Here is a 12,801-nt window from a genome sequence, read left to right as displayed (position 1 = left end):
ATCTCCCTCTGTTGTGACAACTCACGCATACATTTCCAATAGTCTTACCACTAGTACTTGTCTCATAGTTCAAATATTTCCCTTTGCGAGTAGTAAACGCAACGATACCTTTTACATTTGCGCATACTTTCTTGTAATATTTCATTTTCACCTTTTAAAATAAGATGTGAGTGTTTATCCTTGAAGATGTTATAAAAATTATGATATGTATGACAGCAATACCATGGGGCAGGCACATATTGCCACACTGGCGTGAATCGACATGGTGTATCACGAGGGGGTGGCTTACAAAAAGACGAACCAACGGATTTAAAGAATAATTTTTATCAAGAAAATATCGGGAAAAAATCCTTAGGAATGATAATATGCATCACAGGGATACCTTGGGCCAGCCACATATTGCCAGGGTGGTGTGTATTGACATGGAGTATTACGAGAGGGTGTCAAGAGAGAATTCGAACCAATGGATTTGAAGCATAATTATTATTAAGAAAATGTCTGAGAATACCTTAGGCATGATAATGAATTATAATGGGTATCGAGGTAGTGCCATGGACCAGCCACATATTGCCAAGGTGGCGTGAATTGACATGGTGTATCAAGAAGGGGGTTGCTTGTGAAAAGATGAACTAATAGATCTAACAATTTTTATTTAGAAAATACCGGAGAATGTCGTAAAAATTACAATATGCATAATTAGGATGTCCCAGGGCAGCCATAGTGTGCCGAAAAGGCTTGAATTAACATGGTGTATCACGACGGGGGTTTCTTAAGAAGAAAGGAACCGATAGATGTAAAGAATTATATTTATCATGAAAATATCGGAAAAAGGCCTTAGGAACGGTAATATGTATCATAGTATCATATGTGTATCATAATATATATCTCTCTTTTCTTCGTTTATGTTTCTCATTTACTAGCGTGAAAACGTATTGTCAAGCTGACATTACTTTTCTTATTATTATTATTGTAACCAATGAGGCTTTTATTGCATAAAGCCTAACACTTAAGGCTCATTCAAAATGTGACTGTTCCATTACCAAGATTTTAATTAATAGAATCTAGTATGTATGTGCACCTAATAAAGCAATATAAAAGAGGCATTTTCATCAAGAAATTCCAGAAATATATCTTAACATGACTTAAATTTACCTCTAATAACAGCCCTCCCCCTATGAAATTGCTTGCTAGGGTGTGTTACCCACATATTGGCACGGTGTTATGAATATGCGTAGTGTTGGCTCAAAGAAACGTGGCATTTCATAAAAACCACTCAGAAATAACCGAACGCCAAAAAGTGTCTCAGGCAGGTACACTTTATAAGATAATAGAAACGAGGCTTTTTCATTAAGACCTCTCAGAAATATCTCTTAATGTTGCTTAAATTTACCTCTAATAATAACCTTCCTCCTGCCCCTGAAATCGCTTGGTAGGGGTGTGCCATTCACATAGTGCCACGGTGGCGTTAATATGCATAGTCTTTACTCAAAGAAACGATAACAAATCTCGTGGGTTTTTAAACATAAGAACCGAAGAAACATCGAAGAAAACAAATCCCTAATATGTACAAATCAGTTGTACTATATCGTTCTAAGTGCAATATAGTTTTACATAAGACCTAGATGTGCGTAATAACGTCTTTAGGGACTAGCAGCTACAATAGTATACCCCCTAAAGGCGTCTTTGGATCCAAAGGGTGGGCACTACTATGGTACAGCGGAATAAGAGGAGGTGTTAGTTGTCAACACCAATTAATATCATTATTATGGATAGACTCGCAAAATCTAGCCAAGACTCAGGCTAAACAGGCCCAGTACCTCCTCACGAAAAACAAAACAAAAACGACAAAAGTAGAGTACCAATTGCCACTGTTCTATTGGTGGTAGATAAGGCTTAAGCATTGATTAGATGGGGCTTACATGTCTCCCGTTTTTCTTTGTAAGACGGTCTTTCCCGGTAATTTTATTGGTTTCATATTTTTTTTTCCCAGCCAAAGAACACGACCAACCAGCTTCCAACTGGTGCGGGTAGAAAAAACTCCTCCTTCAGAAGAGAAGAGAGAGACATCCAGCACTTGCTGACAATCAGTATTTGATTCTCAGAACCGGCTCTAACAAGAGAAGTTTTTAATCCCAGAGATTGCTCCTTCGGGTATCATTTCTTTCACCACCGTTGGGGCTTCACATGTCAAGGGGGATAAACTCTTGGCATGATTTTAGCAGGGAATATTGGTTTCAGTCCATCCAATCTCGGGATCATTTTTATTAAAATACCCTTCTTCGTGGTCAGACGCTGGGTAGTACAACCAGCGGCTGGAAGATAGCTGAAATAAACAGTCGTACTTACTTAGAGTATTTATTTCCTTTCACGTCGGCTGGTGCATAAGGCTACAACGGAGGAGGAGCCAGGCACTAGACATCATGAGGTAGCCTAGCATCCTCAATATGCACTACACGAATCCAATCCCTTCTATTCGCTCCTTCTAATCTCATGGACTCCATTAGAAGGTTTTCACTGCTATCCGTAAACCGATTAGAAAGGGTTTCCAGCAAAATTGCCGGTGCACATGTACCCCCGGACTTTTTTGTTCTTTCCAAAATTTTGAAAATGCCTCCATTTGCCTTTTCTTCGAAGAATATCACTTTTTTCCTTATTGTTTTATTGTTGTGCTTGTTCGTTATTGAAAGGCAGTGTTGTCTTCGTCGCTATTTACGTCTAGCTTATGCGGAGCAATTGACCTATGATATCCTTCATTCTATTAGTTTAGGTAAAAACCATGCTAATTTTTTCAATCAACGAAATTCTTAGAATCCTGCAAAAAGAAAAATCTTGTGCCCAAGTCTTCAAGATAGAAATTATCATCTCACATCATTTTATTTGTCCGTCCTGGTTGAACTTCATTGAAGTAGTTTAGTTTAGATAAAAAAAAAAAGCATGCTAATATTATCAATCAACAAAAGTTCTTAGAATCTTGCAGAAATGAAAATCTAATTCACTAGTCCTTATTATTTATCAATCCTGGTTGAACTTCGTTAAGTAAGGATGCAGGTGCTCTTTTTAAATTTTTATTTTAAAGAACACTTTTAGTTTTAAATTTTGCTTTTTAATGTAAGTTTATATATTTATGTATATATGTATAATATATATATATATGTATATATATATATTTATATATATATATATATATATATATATATATATATATATATATATATATATATATATATATATATATATATGTATATCTTGGTGTTGTGCTGAAGACGACCCTAGGACATAGGGCCGATATATTCACCGAATTGAATTCCACTGTCTTGAGAAAATTTCACGGTTGTTTCTAAGTTGTGTTTGTTTGGCACGCCATGGTCGCTGGGCACCATGAATTCGCTAGTGAGACTCTTGCCCTCCACTACAGGACGTTTGTGGAAACAGGACTAACAACTTAATTTTATATTTGTTTGATGTGTCTACGGTTTATTGGGCGTTGTGTAATGTTTAAAAATTAACCGCGTAAAGTTTTAGCTAAATAGTAACTTTTCTTTTTTACTGCTTGACAAAAAATGAGGTTTTGAAGACTTATAGCAGGCTGACACCACCTTTATTTTTTACTGTTTGGCATCTATTATAAATAATTTCCTAAAATGCATTTTTTGACTGGTTATAAACACGTTTAGGCTTGTATTCTTAAGAAATTTTTCCGACACCCCCTTCCCCTGAATGGTTTCCCAGACGTTCTCATTCGAACATCCTCTCGCCTTCCCAAGCCCTCCAAATATCCCGAAGGGCTAGTTACCCTCCGATCACTCTTCAACACCCCCTCAGCATGCCCTGAAAGTTTCAACTTAATTTTCTCAGTCCTTCCTTAAGATATTGACGATGTAAATATACATAAGTAATGGGCAAATTAAATAATTAACAATTCTTGCCCCTGGCAGTGGGGGTCATGGCATCTCAAAGGCCTAGCTATTCGACTTTTTGACTTTTGAACAAAATTTTGATCAGTGCTATGGAGGCACCTAAAAAGGGCAAGGAGGGGGGCTGAATACCCTTCAATCTTTCTTCAACATCCCCTTAACATACCCCAAAATTAATTCCACTTAACACCCTCAGTTGATCCTTAGATATTGCTGATATTTCCTTGTGACAACCAGCAAGCGCTTAGTGTTTTTTTGCATTCGGCATCCCTTTCAACATTTTTTTATTTTTTTATTTTATTTTTATACGTTATATATATATATATATATATATATATATATATATATATATATATATATATATATATATATACATATCTTTATATATATATTTGATTTTATTTAATTTCTTATTTTTTCCCTTTCAATATTTTCTAAAAATTTTGATCAGATACATTGGGAGACAAGACGTGGGAGTGGGCTGGTTGCAAATTGATCACTTTTGACTCTTAAGTGGCACAAGAACTTTGGATTTCCTATCAAATGAGCCCCCTCTAAAGTTTATGTGACGCCCATTCCATGCGAAGCCCTCTGGGAAAAATTTTTTTACGTTGAAGCCTTATGGCGTTTTGCTATAGGCAACATTAGAGTGTTGTCTTTAACTGCATTTATGTTTAATAATTAACGGTATGTTCCATGGCAGTACAGCCACTAAGACAGGGAGGCTACCCTTCCAACAGCTTTGACATTCTTTCCTCGATTATACTTTGGCCTTATTCGGACTTTAATATTAAAATGTGGCGTAATCTCTTTTGTTACTTACAAAAGCTCCTCGATTATACTTTGGCCTTATTCGGACTTTAATATTAAAATGTGGCGTAATCTCTTTTGTTACTTACAAAAGCTCTAGGTTATTCAATATTCATATGAATGAACCTCTTTTATAATGTAGGACTACGAACTATAAATGACCAATTGCCTGACCATCATTCTCTGGAAAAATAAGGTATTTCCCATTTTGTAGATAGTGAATTATTGCATAATTCACTGTAATACCGGGATTACATCCCTTTTTACGAGTTTAAGGCCCAGCGCCCACGGGGCACCTGTTTCAAAAAAACAGATGAACACTAGCCTTATCTGCAACTGGTTTACAACCAGTTTACAACCAAAATGAAACGTGTCTCCGCCAACGGACACGAGTGGTTGTGGATCGGTTGTGTTTATCTAATTGAGCAGTGTTCAAGGTTCAAGGTTCTTTTAATATAACCAAAATATACAAAATATTAGGTAACTCAAATCTTTCCCAGTGTAGAGGAATCAAATGCCTCAGGCAAAAACGCGACCTCTCTGTAACTACCTTAGGAGTCCGCAGATTATATTTACCACGGGTTTCAACTTGTGAAGATGAAGGAGAAGAAGTAAGACCCATCGATGCAAAATATCTGGGGAGCTTTTCTCGTTCAAGCTTAATCTTAAACATAACACTTAAAAATTGGATACTTTGCCGAACAGGAAGAATATTATGAAGTGAAAAAAGGGTCTCTGTTGTGGATTTTAAGGGGAAGTTTGATGGCGATGGCAGAAAAGGTTTAAGGATACGAACTGCTTTATTTTGGATAATCTGTAAAAGGGTAACATTACTTTCAAAAGTGTTCAAAAAAATAATAGATGAATAATCAAAATGGGATTGCACAAGGGAAAAGTAAATGGATTTAAGAGCGCAGTATGGAAGAAGGTTTTTCAGTCTGCACATTATACCAACTCCACGGGCAGACTTTGCTCTAACCTGATTAATTTGCTCTTTCCATGACAAATTCTCATCAAACACAACTCCCAAATATCTTATTGATACAACCCTTTCAATAACAGACTCAGGTTCATTCGCAGAAAGAGAAACTGATTCTATATCTGGAAACTTGTGACATGTCCTGCTGTAAACAATAAACTTCGTCTTCTTTCTGTTCAGAAATAGTCTATTATCAGAGAGCCAAGTAAACAATCTATCATATGTGGATGTTAAATTGACCACTAGCTCTTTACGAGATTTACCAGAAACGGTTGCTGCAGTGTCGTCAGCAAACTGAGTGTCTATAGAAGAGACTCCAGTAGCTGAGCAAAAATCGTTAATGTAAACTAGGAAAAGCAGAGGTCCTAATACGGATCCCTGGGGAACACAAACCTTATCTGACTGCTGTAAATAATCAGATCTAACATCATTATATATAAGTATCTGCTGCCTCCCATGAAGATACGATTCAAGTAACCTAAGACAATTACCACGATAACCAGCATTCGAAAGCTTATACAAAGGAATTTGACGAGAAATGGAATCAAAAGCTTTCTGTATGTCTAAAAATATAGTTGCAGGCGTTTCGCCACGGTCAAGACAATCACTAATATGTTGGACAATAATAGCCATAGGATGATCAGTGCAATGCTCTTTTCTAAATCCAAACTGAAGTTTAGAAATGTAATCAAATTTCTCAAAAAAAAAAATTCTGTTATACAGTGCTCGCTCTACAACCTTCGAAAAAGCAGAGAGTATCGATATAGGACGATAATTAGAAGGAAGCCTCGGGTCATCACCTTTATGTAGGGCCACAATTCTTGCTGATTTAAATGTTGAAGGATAGACTCCAGTTACAAATATAAGATTAATAATGTGGCATAGCACCGGTGATATAACTGGGAATATTTCTTAGACCAAATTAGTCGAAGATCCATCAAGGGCTTCAGATGAACCGTTCTTCATTTTAGATATGATGTGTTTTAGTTCAATTTCAGTGACCGGGGAAAGGAACATGCTTTTATCAGAGAGAGGGGGCATGTGATCTTTAAATAAATCATTATTATTATTATTTAAAGAAACATGAGATCTATTAGCTGTTTTTTCACCGATGCTTACAAAATGAGCGTTGAGCAAGTTCACTCTTTCCTGCTCATCGGAAGAAAAAGTACCATCACCAAGTAACATTTCATTCGGAAATGAAAATTTCTGAGACCTTCCCAACAGAGAGTTAATAAGTCTCCATGTATGTTTTTGATCCCCACGAGCTTCTACAAATGATTTTTCAAAATATCTAGCTTTTGCTTTCCGAATTAACTGTGTCAGGACATTTTTATACTTTTTAAACTCTTCTTGGTTTTTAGTAGATGGGAATGACATAGATATTTTAAATAGCTTATTTTTTTATTGAAATAGAGTTTAGAAGCCCGCTTGAGATCCATGGTTTTTTAGGGAGTGTATATTTTTTTTTTATTTTAATGCACCTCAATGGACATGCTTCATCCAAGCACTCACGAAAATATTTTGAAAACAGAGCCGTAGAAATCTCAGGGCATTCACATTCTAGAATTGCAGTCCATTCATTTAAATACAAAAGGTTCCACAATTTGTCCATTCCTTCTTTATCAATTTTTCGAGTTTGTTTAAATTCCGAAAATTTTGGTCTGTGATTAATTCCAACATCAGCAACTACCACACAATGGTCAGAAACATCTGTAAATATAATATGCGAAAGAGTAACGGGGATAGTAGAAAAAATATTATCAATGAGAGTAGCCGTATCTTCCGTAACCCGGGTCGCAGACCTGCATGATGGTGAAAGTGATTTTGATAGGTTCATGCACAGAAACTCAAACGATTTATCATGCAAATAAAGATGCAAGTGTGGTTAACTATGTCGAGTTCTGACGAGGAAGACTTAATTGATTACTATGAGTACTGCAGGTTTCGTGGGGCTTAAAGGGAGTACTGGGTCCATCCCTACTTGGAAAACAATGCAAAGTCTCGTCTGCTCTTAGCCGCAAAAGAGCAGTATTAAACAGATAGAAAACTTATCGCATTTTAGAGAATATTGAAGGAATCTCACCTGGAGTTGAAAAGGAATGTCATTCCTTGAGTACACTGGAGGTTTATACTCTACGAATTTCACGTATGGAGCAAAATGTATGGGACAAAACTCTGCAACGCAATTGTGACCACGGCTGGAGGCTCATATGGAACCGGTCTTAGACTGATTGGAAACCAGTCTCATCTGGATTGCCTCGCGGGCGGGCCCCAACTCTACTTCAAAACCAAGGTCACAAGACAGTTGCGTGCGCATTGGTTAGCAATCCTAGTCTCAAAACAGTTGCCCCGTGAGCGCTGGGCCTAATTTCTATACCTAAAACTATGCACAGTTTCGTGTGCGAGTAGCAAAGACGAGCAACACAATTCACATTTAGAATATGCGGAAATAATAGATTTTGTGGTTGTGTATATTGTAGCCTAAACTTTGGTTTTTAGAGTTTCGGTTACTATTGACAAACTGTTTGATGCAACACTCTCAAATATAAGAGAGGCTACAACACCCTCCTTTAACCCTTGTTTTTACATTTAAAATTAATATGCGTATAATAATGCTTCGAAAATGATAATCATTCCACAAAAAGTGCATCCCTCCAAATATTTATTAGGGGAGGAAGGTTTGAAATCCAAAAAATGAGAGTTCTTCGAACAAACACTTTTTACAGGGATTTGTATTAGCCACCAAGTTCTTATGGACTGGGTATATCTTTGAGAAAGAATGGATCAACGCAAGGAATTGATGCATCCTAAACTGGGAAGCTCAATGTATGATTTTCGATAATTTCAATTCAATTGGCTACCTCGGTATTTTCAATCGACAACTTTGGCCCTTTTTGGCATAAATTTGTCGTCACGTGCCATATAATTGAACAAAATGCAACTTTGCTGTAGTCCAGTCTTTTTTGCAACTTAAAAAGAGGACTAGAACTTTCAACTTCCGTTCGAATGAGTCTTCTCCCAGTTTTTTTTTAGATCATTGGTTTGATAAGATTTGTCATGAAATAAAAACGGCAAAAGTTAATAAACACACAATCGTGATCACTCTTCTATGAAAAAATGCAAATTTTTGAATTTTTGTAGATAGGTTGCTGAAAACCTCTACAATTGTTTTTTTTCAGCCACCCTTTTGGGATGGTTTTGCCTCTTTTTCAAAAACCTGATAAATTTTCTTATTCTCTTGACTTTGAATAACTTCAAACTGAATAAGTTTTACAGCTTAGGTTACTAGAATTCCCTTTTCTTCTAAGTTTAGGCTACTCAAGAGTAACTCCTTACATAGACTTCGGTACCCCAAACTGTTTGATCAAGGAACCTAGTGGATCTCTCTTTCCGGGGAATCCCGGAAAGAGAGAAATCCCGGTATAAGAGAGGCCCAAATATCCCATCTGATAATATTTTTCAGGAAAGTAAGCACGCTAATATCGTTCCCATCCCTCCCTGATGTCTCAAGATTCTTAAGGAATATCCTGTAATTTCTTACATTTTTCATATAATTCGTTTCCACTTTCAAGTCGATGTTCCTTCCCTCTCCCTCCCCAAAAAAGCTCTTGAACTTGTGCTAAATTACTAGCATGCAAATTTTGTTGAATCGGGTTAAGCCTAGAGTTCAAGCAGTACATAAGGAAACATGTTAAGGAAATAATTATTACTTCATAGTCTGCAAATTAATTCTAGTTAACACATTTGCAGGAGGGGGACCTTTATCTTCACTTCTTTCCTGGTGTATAATTTTTCTTGCAAAATTCTAAAAAATAAACATGGATTCAACTGCACTTTTCTGCTTTCAAATAATCTATATATTTAATTAAACGACATCAGTGATATGTAATAAATTTTTACAAAAACATATTAATAGACAAATACTGATAAATTAGGTCCCCCCCCTGCAAAATATGTTAACTAGGATTATTCTGCATATTATGAAGTAAGAATTATTTTCTTAAGATGTTTCCTTATGTACTGCTTGAACCCTAGGCTTATACCGTTGAATCATTTATTGTGTAGCTGTTTAAGCTTTATTTTCGGATTTCCCTCCGTAGGTATTGCAACATATATTTAAGGGTATTTACGGCTTATGCTAACTCCCGTTAACTTTTTAAAGCTTATCCCTTCATTATTTTCTTTCATTCGGTTGATTATAATGATATTGACAGTAGTGTAAATTCATAACCATGTAGGGAGAGGGGGGCAAAATGTACTATTTTTTAAAAATATAGAAGTGGCAATGTATTTATTTTTTTCAAATGAAAATGTTAAGAAAGAGCTATCGGTAACTGAATATACCAAAAAAAGGTATTTTCCTCTGAATCTAGGGGATAAATTCCTCCTTAATCACCATTAGCAGCACTGGATATCAATTCAAGCATGTAGCATTTTTTGCGATTCGATAAAAAACAACACAGTTTCAATTTTTGAACCTCAGGATGTCCACTGTTTTTTTGTATATTCGGGAGGGGGGCTCATCAAGACGAAAAGCGACAGCTACAGAAAAAAAGTCCTAGTATTATCAAAGAAGTTATAAAACCTTAATATTTTGAGGTCTCTAAGGGTCCACCCACAGCCACTTGGGACCTTTCATGTCAAACTGTTTCAAAATATTAACCTGATTACAGAACTGATTGAGGTGTAGCAAGCCTTAAGATATTTTCGAAGTTTCACCCCAAGATGTATTCAATACATTGATAATATCATTATTTATCAAAAAGAATATTTAGGCAATTATTAGTCGTTTCTTAATCTGTTTACTGTCTGTAAATGGTACCCCACATCAGAGTTGGCTTTTTAAAAATACATGTTGATTGATTAAGGGTAAACACTACAAAGCGCTTAGGTGCCGCTGTTCTTTTGACCTCGGCCTATAAGACTTGATCATTCAAAATGATTAAAAGGTATACCACAGTGGTTAGTCCTTTCTAGGTTACCGAAGCGGATGTTCCTAATGTGGTGGATACTTTATTGAGGTAAATATAAATAAAAAAGATAAATGAATGTAAAATATATATATTATAACAAATGAAGCATGTATATAAGCAGCAGCGATTTTTAGGGAAGGAGGCTCGACAATTTGGGTGCCACCGTGTGATAAATTAGGCAAATTTTATGAGAATGCAAAAAGTACTGAGTTAGGTTCAACATTTCAAAGAGTATGACCCGAGGTAAGTGTATAGGATTTTGCGAACACAGTTAAATATTACAGCAAAGGTGTACAGTGATAGAGGTGAGGGAGAAGTCATTTACTATGGGCCCAAATGTCTCCCTCTATAAGCGTCTGAATTTACAGCGGAAGGCCATATCCAGGAGGTTGGCAGTACCGGGTTTGAACCCTCCTCGCACCGCCATTTTTGTCCTACTCTTAAGAAAGTAAAAAAAAAATACAAATAACGAAATGCCCTTTTAAAATTTATTCTTGAACCCTAAAGAACAAAATCCTGGATACGGCATTGTTACAGAGGTTCTGATAAATATTTATCAATTCTTTTTGTTTAAAAATTGAATGTTACGCATAAACTAAATCATGTATCTGATATCTAAGAATTACTTTTGATATAAGCCAAAGGGCTCTTTTAGGGGGTTGTACACAAGGTTATGTCATATACACAATAGGCAACGAGACGGTACTGGAAGCATGTACTAGAAACTAGACTAGGAGTAGGATGTGAGGCAAGTCTGTAGGAATTTGAATGTGGGGCGGGAGCATCAAGAACGTATCAAAGGGGGAGGTTGACCTCCCCGAAAGTTTTCCGAAACTCGTAAAAACGCAACAAAATGCATATTAAAATGTTCGATGAATTGTTTACAGTTTAAGTGTAGCCCCTCCCCCCTAAAAAAATCTCCAAAACAAAAATAATGGATAGGGACCAGGGGAGGAAGTTTGTAAAACAGAAAAGCTATTATAGGAAGTAGAAGTTTGACTTACGTCAACTCTTTGAACAACTTCTCAAATTATGAACCATCTTTTCTAGAACATGATGAAGGGCCACTTCTTTTTATTTTAGAAAATTTTCCTAGATTGAGTCATGGAACTGGGTTTGTTGATACCCTTCCTCAGTGTCTCAACGAGGGTGAGGGAGACTCGAGGCATTCACATCCCATCGCGGATATAATTATTTATACCTTTTGATTACCTAATGGCTACGAAAAGGTGATTCTAATCTTGATTAAATAAAAAAAACTAGTTTTTCTTTAACTGAAAGTAAGAGGCGACATTACAACTTAAAACGAAGAGAAATTACTCCGTGTATGAAATGGGTTGTCCCCTCTGCAATCCCTCCCTCTTTACGCTAAAGTTTTTAATTATTTTAAAAAGTAGAATTGTGGCAAAGAGTTGAACTTTAGCGTAAAGAGCGAGGGATTGCGGAGGGGACAACCCATTTCATATACGGAGTAATTTCTGTTCGTTTTAAGTTTTAATGTCGCTCCTTACTTTCAGTTAAAAAAAACTAGTTTTTTTATTTAATTTCTGAATGTTTTTGAATTGACGCATATTTGATTTTGGCTCTCCGCACATAAATTATTAAAATGAAATTTGCATATTAATTCTTTTTTGGCTAAATGGCTTTCTCTTAGTTTTGATCAGACGATTTTGAGAAATAAGGGGTGGGGAAGGAGGCCTAGTTGCCCTCCAATTTTTTGGTTACTTAAAAAGGCAACTAGAACTTCTAATTTTTAACGAACGTTTTTATTAGTAAAATTATATGTAACTTAAGAATTAACTTACGTAACAAACTGTTATATTCTTATATTTTTATTATGAATATGAGGGGGTTTGTCCCCTCGTTAATACCTCGCTCTTTACACTAAATCTTAATTTTTGTTTCAATTCTTTAGGAATGACCCCTGGATCAGAAAGGCCATAGAATAAATAGTTGAAATTACTAGAAATACTTTAGCATAAAGAGCGAGGTATTTATCTCCTCCTAAATACCTCACTCTTTATGCTAAAGTATTTTTAGAACCCCTTCTATGCGTAATAATCTCTGTTCGTTTTAGGTTTTAATGCTACTCTTTCCTTTCAATTGAAGAAACTTTTTCATG

At 36.0% G+C, this 12,801-nt stretch overlaps 1 protein-coding gene across 1 annotated transcript in view; it reads left to right on the top strand.

Annotated features, from left to right (window-relative positions):
• The first annotated feature begins 10,642 nt into the window (after nucleotides 1-10,642).
• The window catches only part of LOC136031493 (uncharacterized), a 38,356-nt gene continuing 36,197 nt past the window's right edge, over nucleotides 10,643-12,801 (top strand). The window contains exon 1 of the mRNA XM_065711141.1: nucleotides 10,643-10,727. The gene's annotated coding sequence lies outside the window, so the exon portion shown is untranslated. The remainder of the gene's footprint in view (nucleotides 10,728-12,801) is intronic.

The sequence above is a fragment of the Artemia franciscana genome, chromosome 9, assembly GCF_032884065.1.
Source record: "Artemia franciscana chromosome 9, ASM3288406v1, whole genome shotgun sequence".
Taxonomy (NCBI): Eukaryota; Metazoa; Arthropoda; class Branchiopoda; order Anostraca; family Artemiidae; genus Artemia; species Artemia franciscana.
Note: the sequence above shows the minus strand (reverse complement) of the source record. Positions and strands in the feature narration are given on the sequence as shown.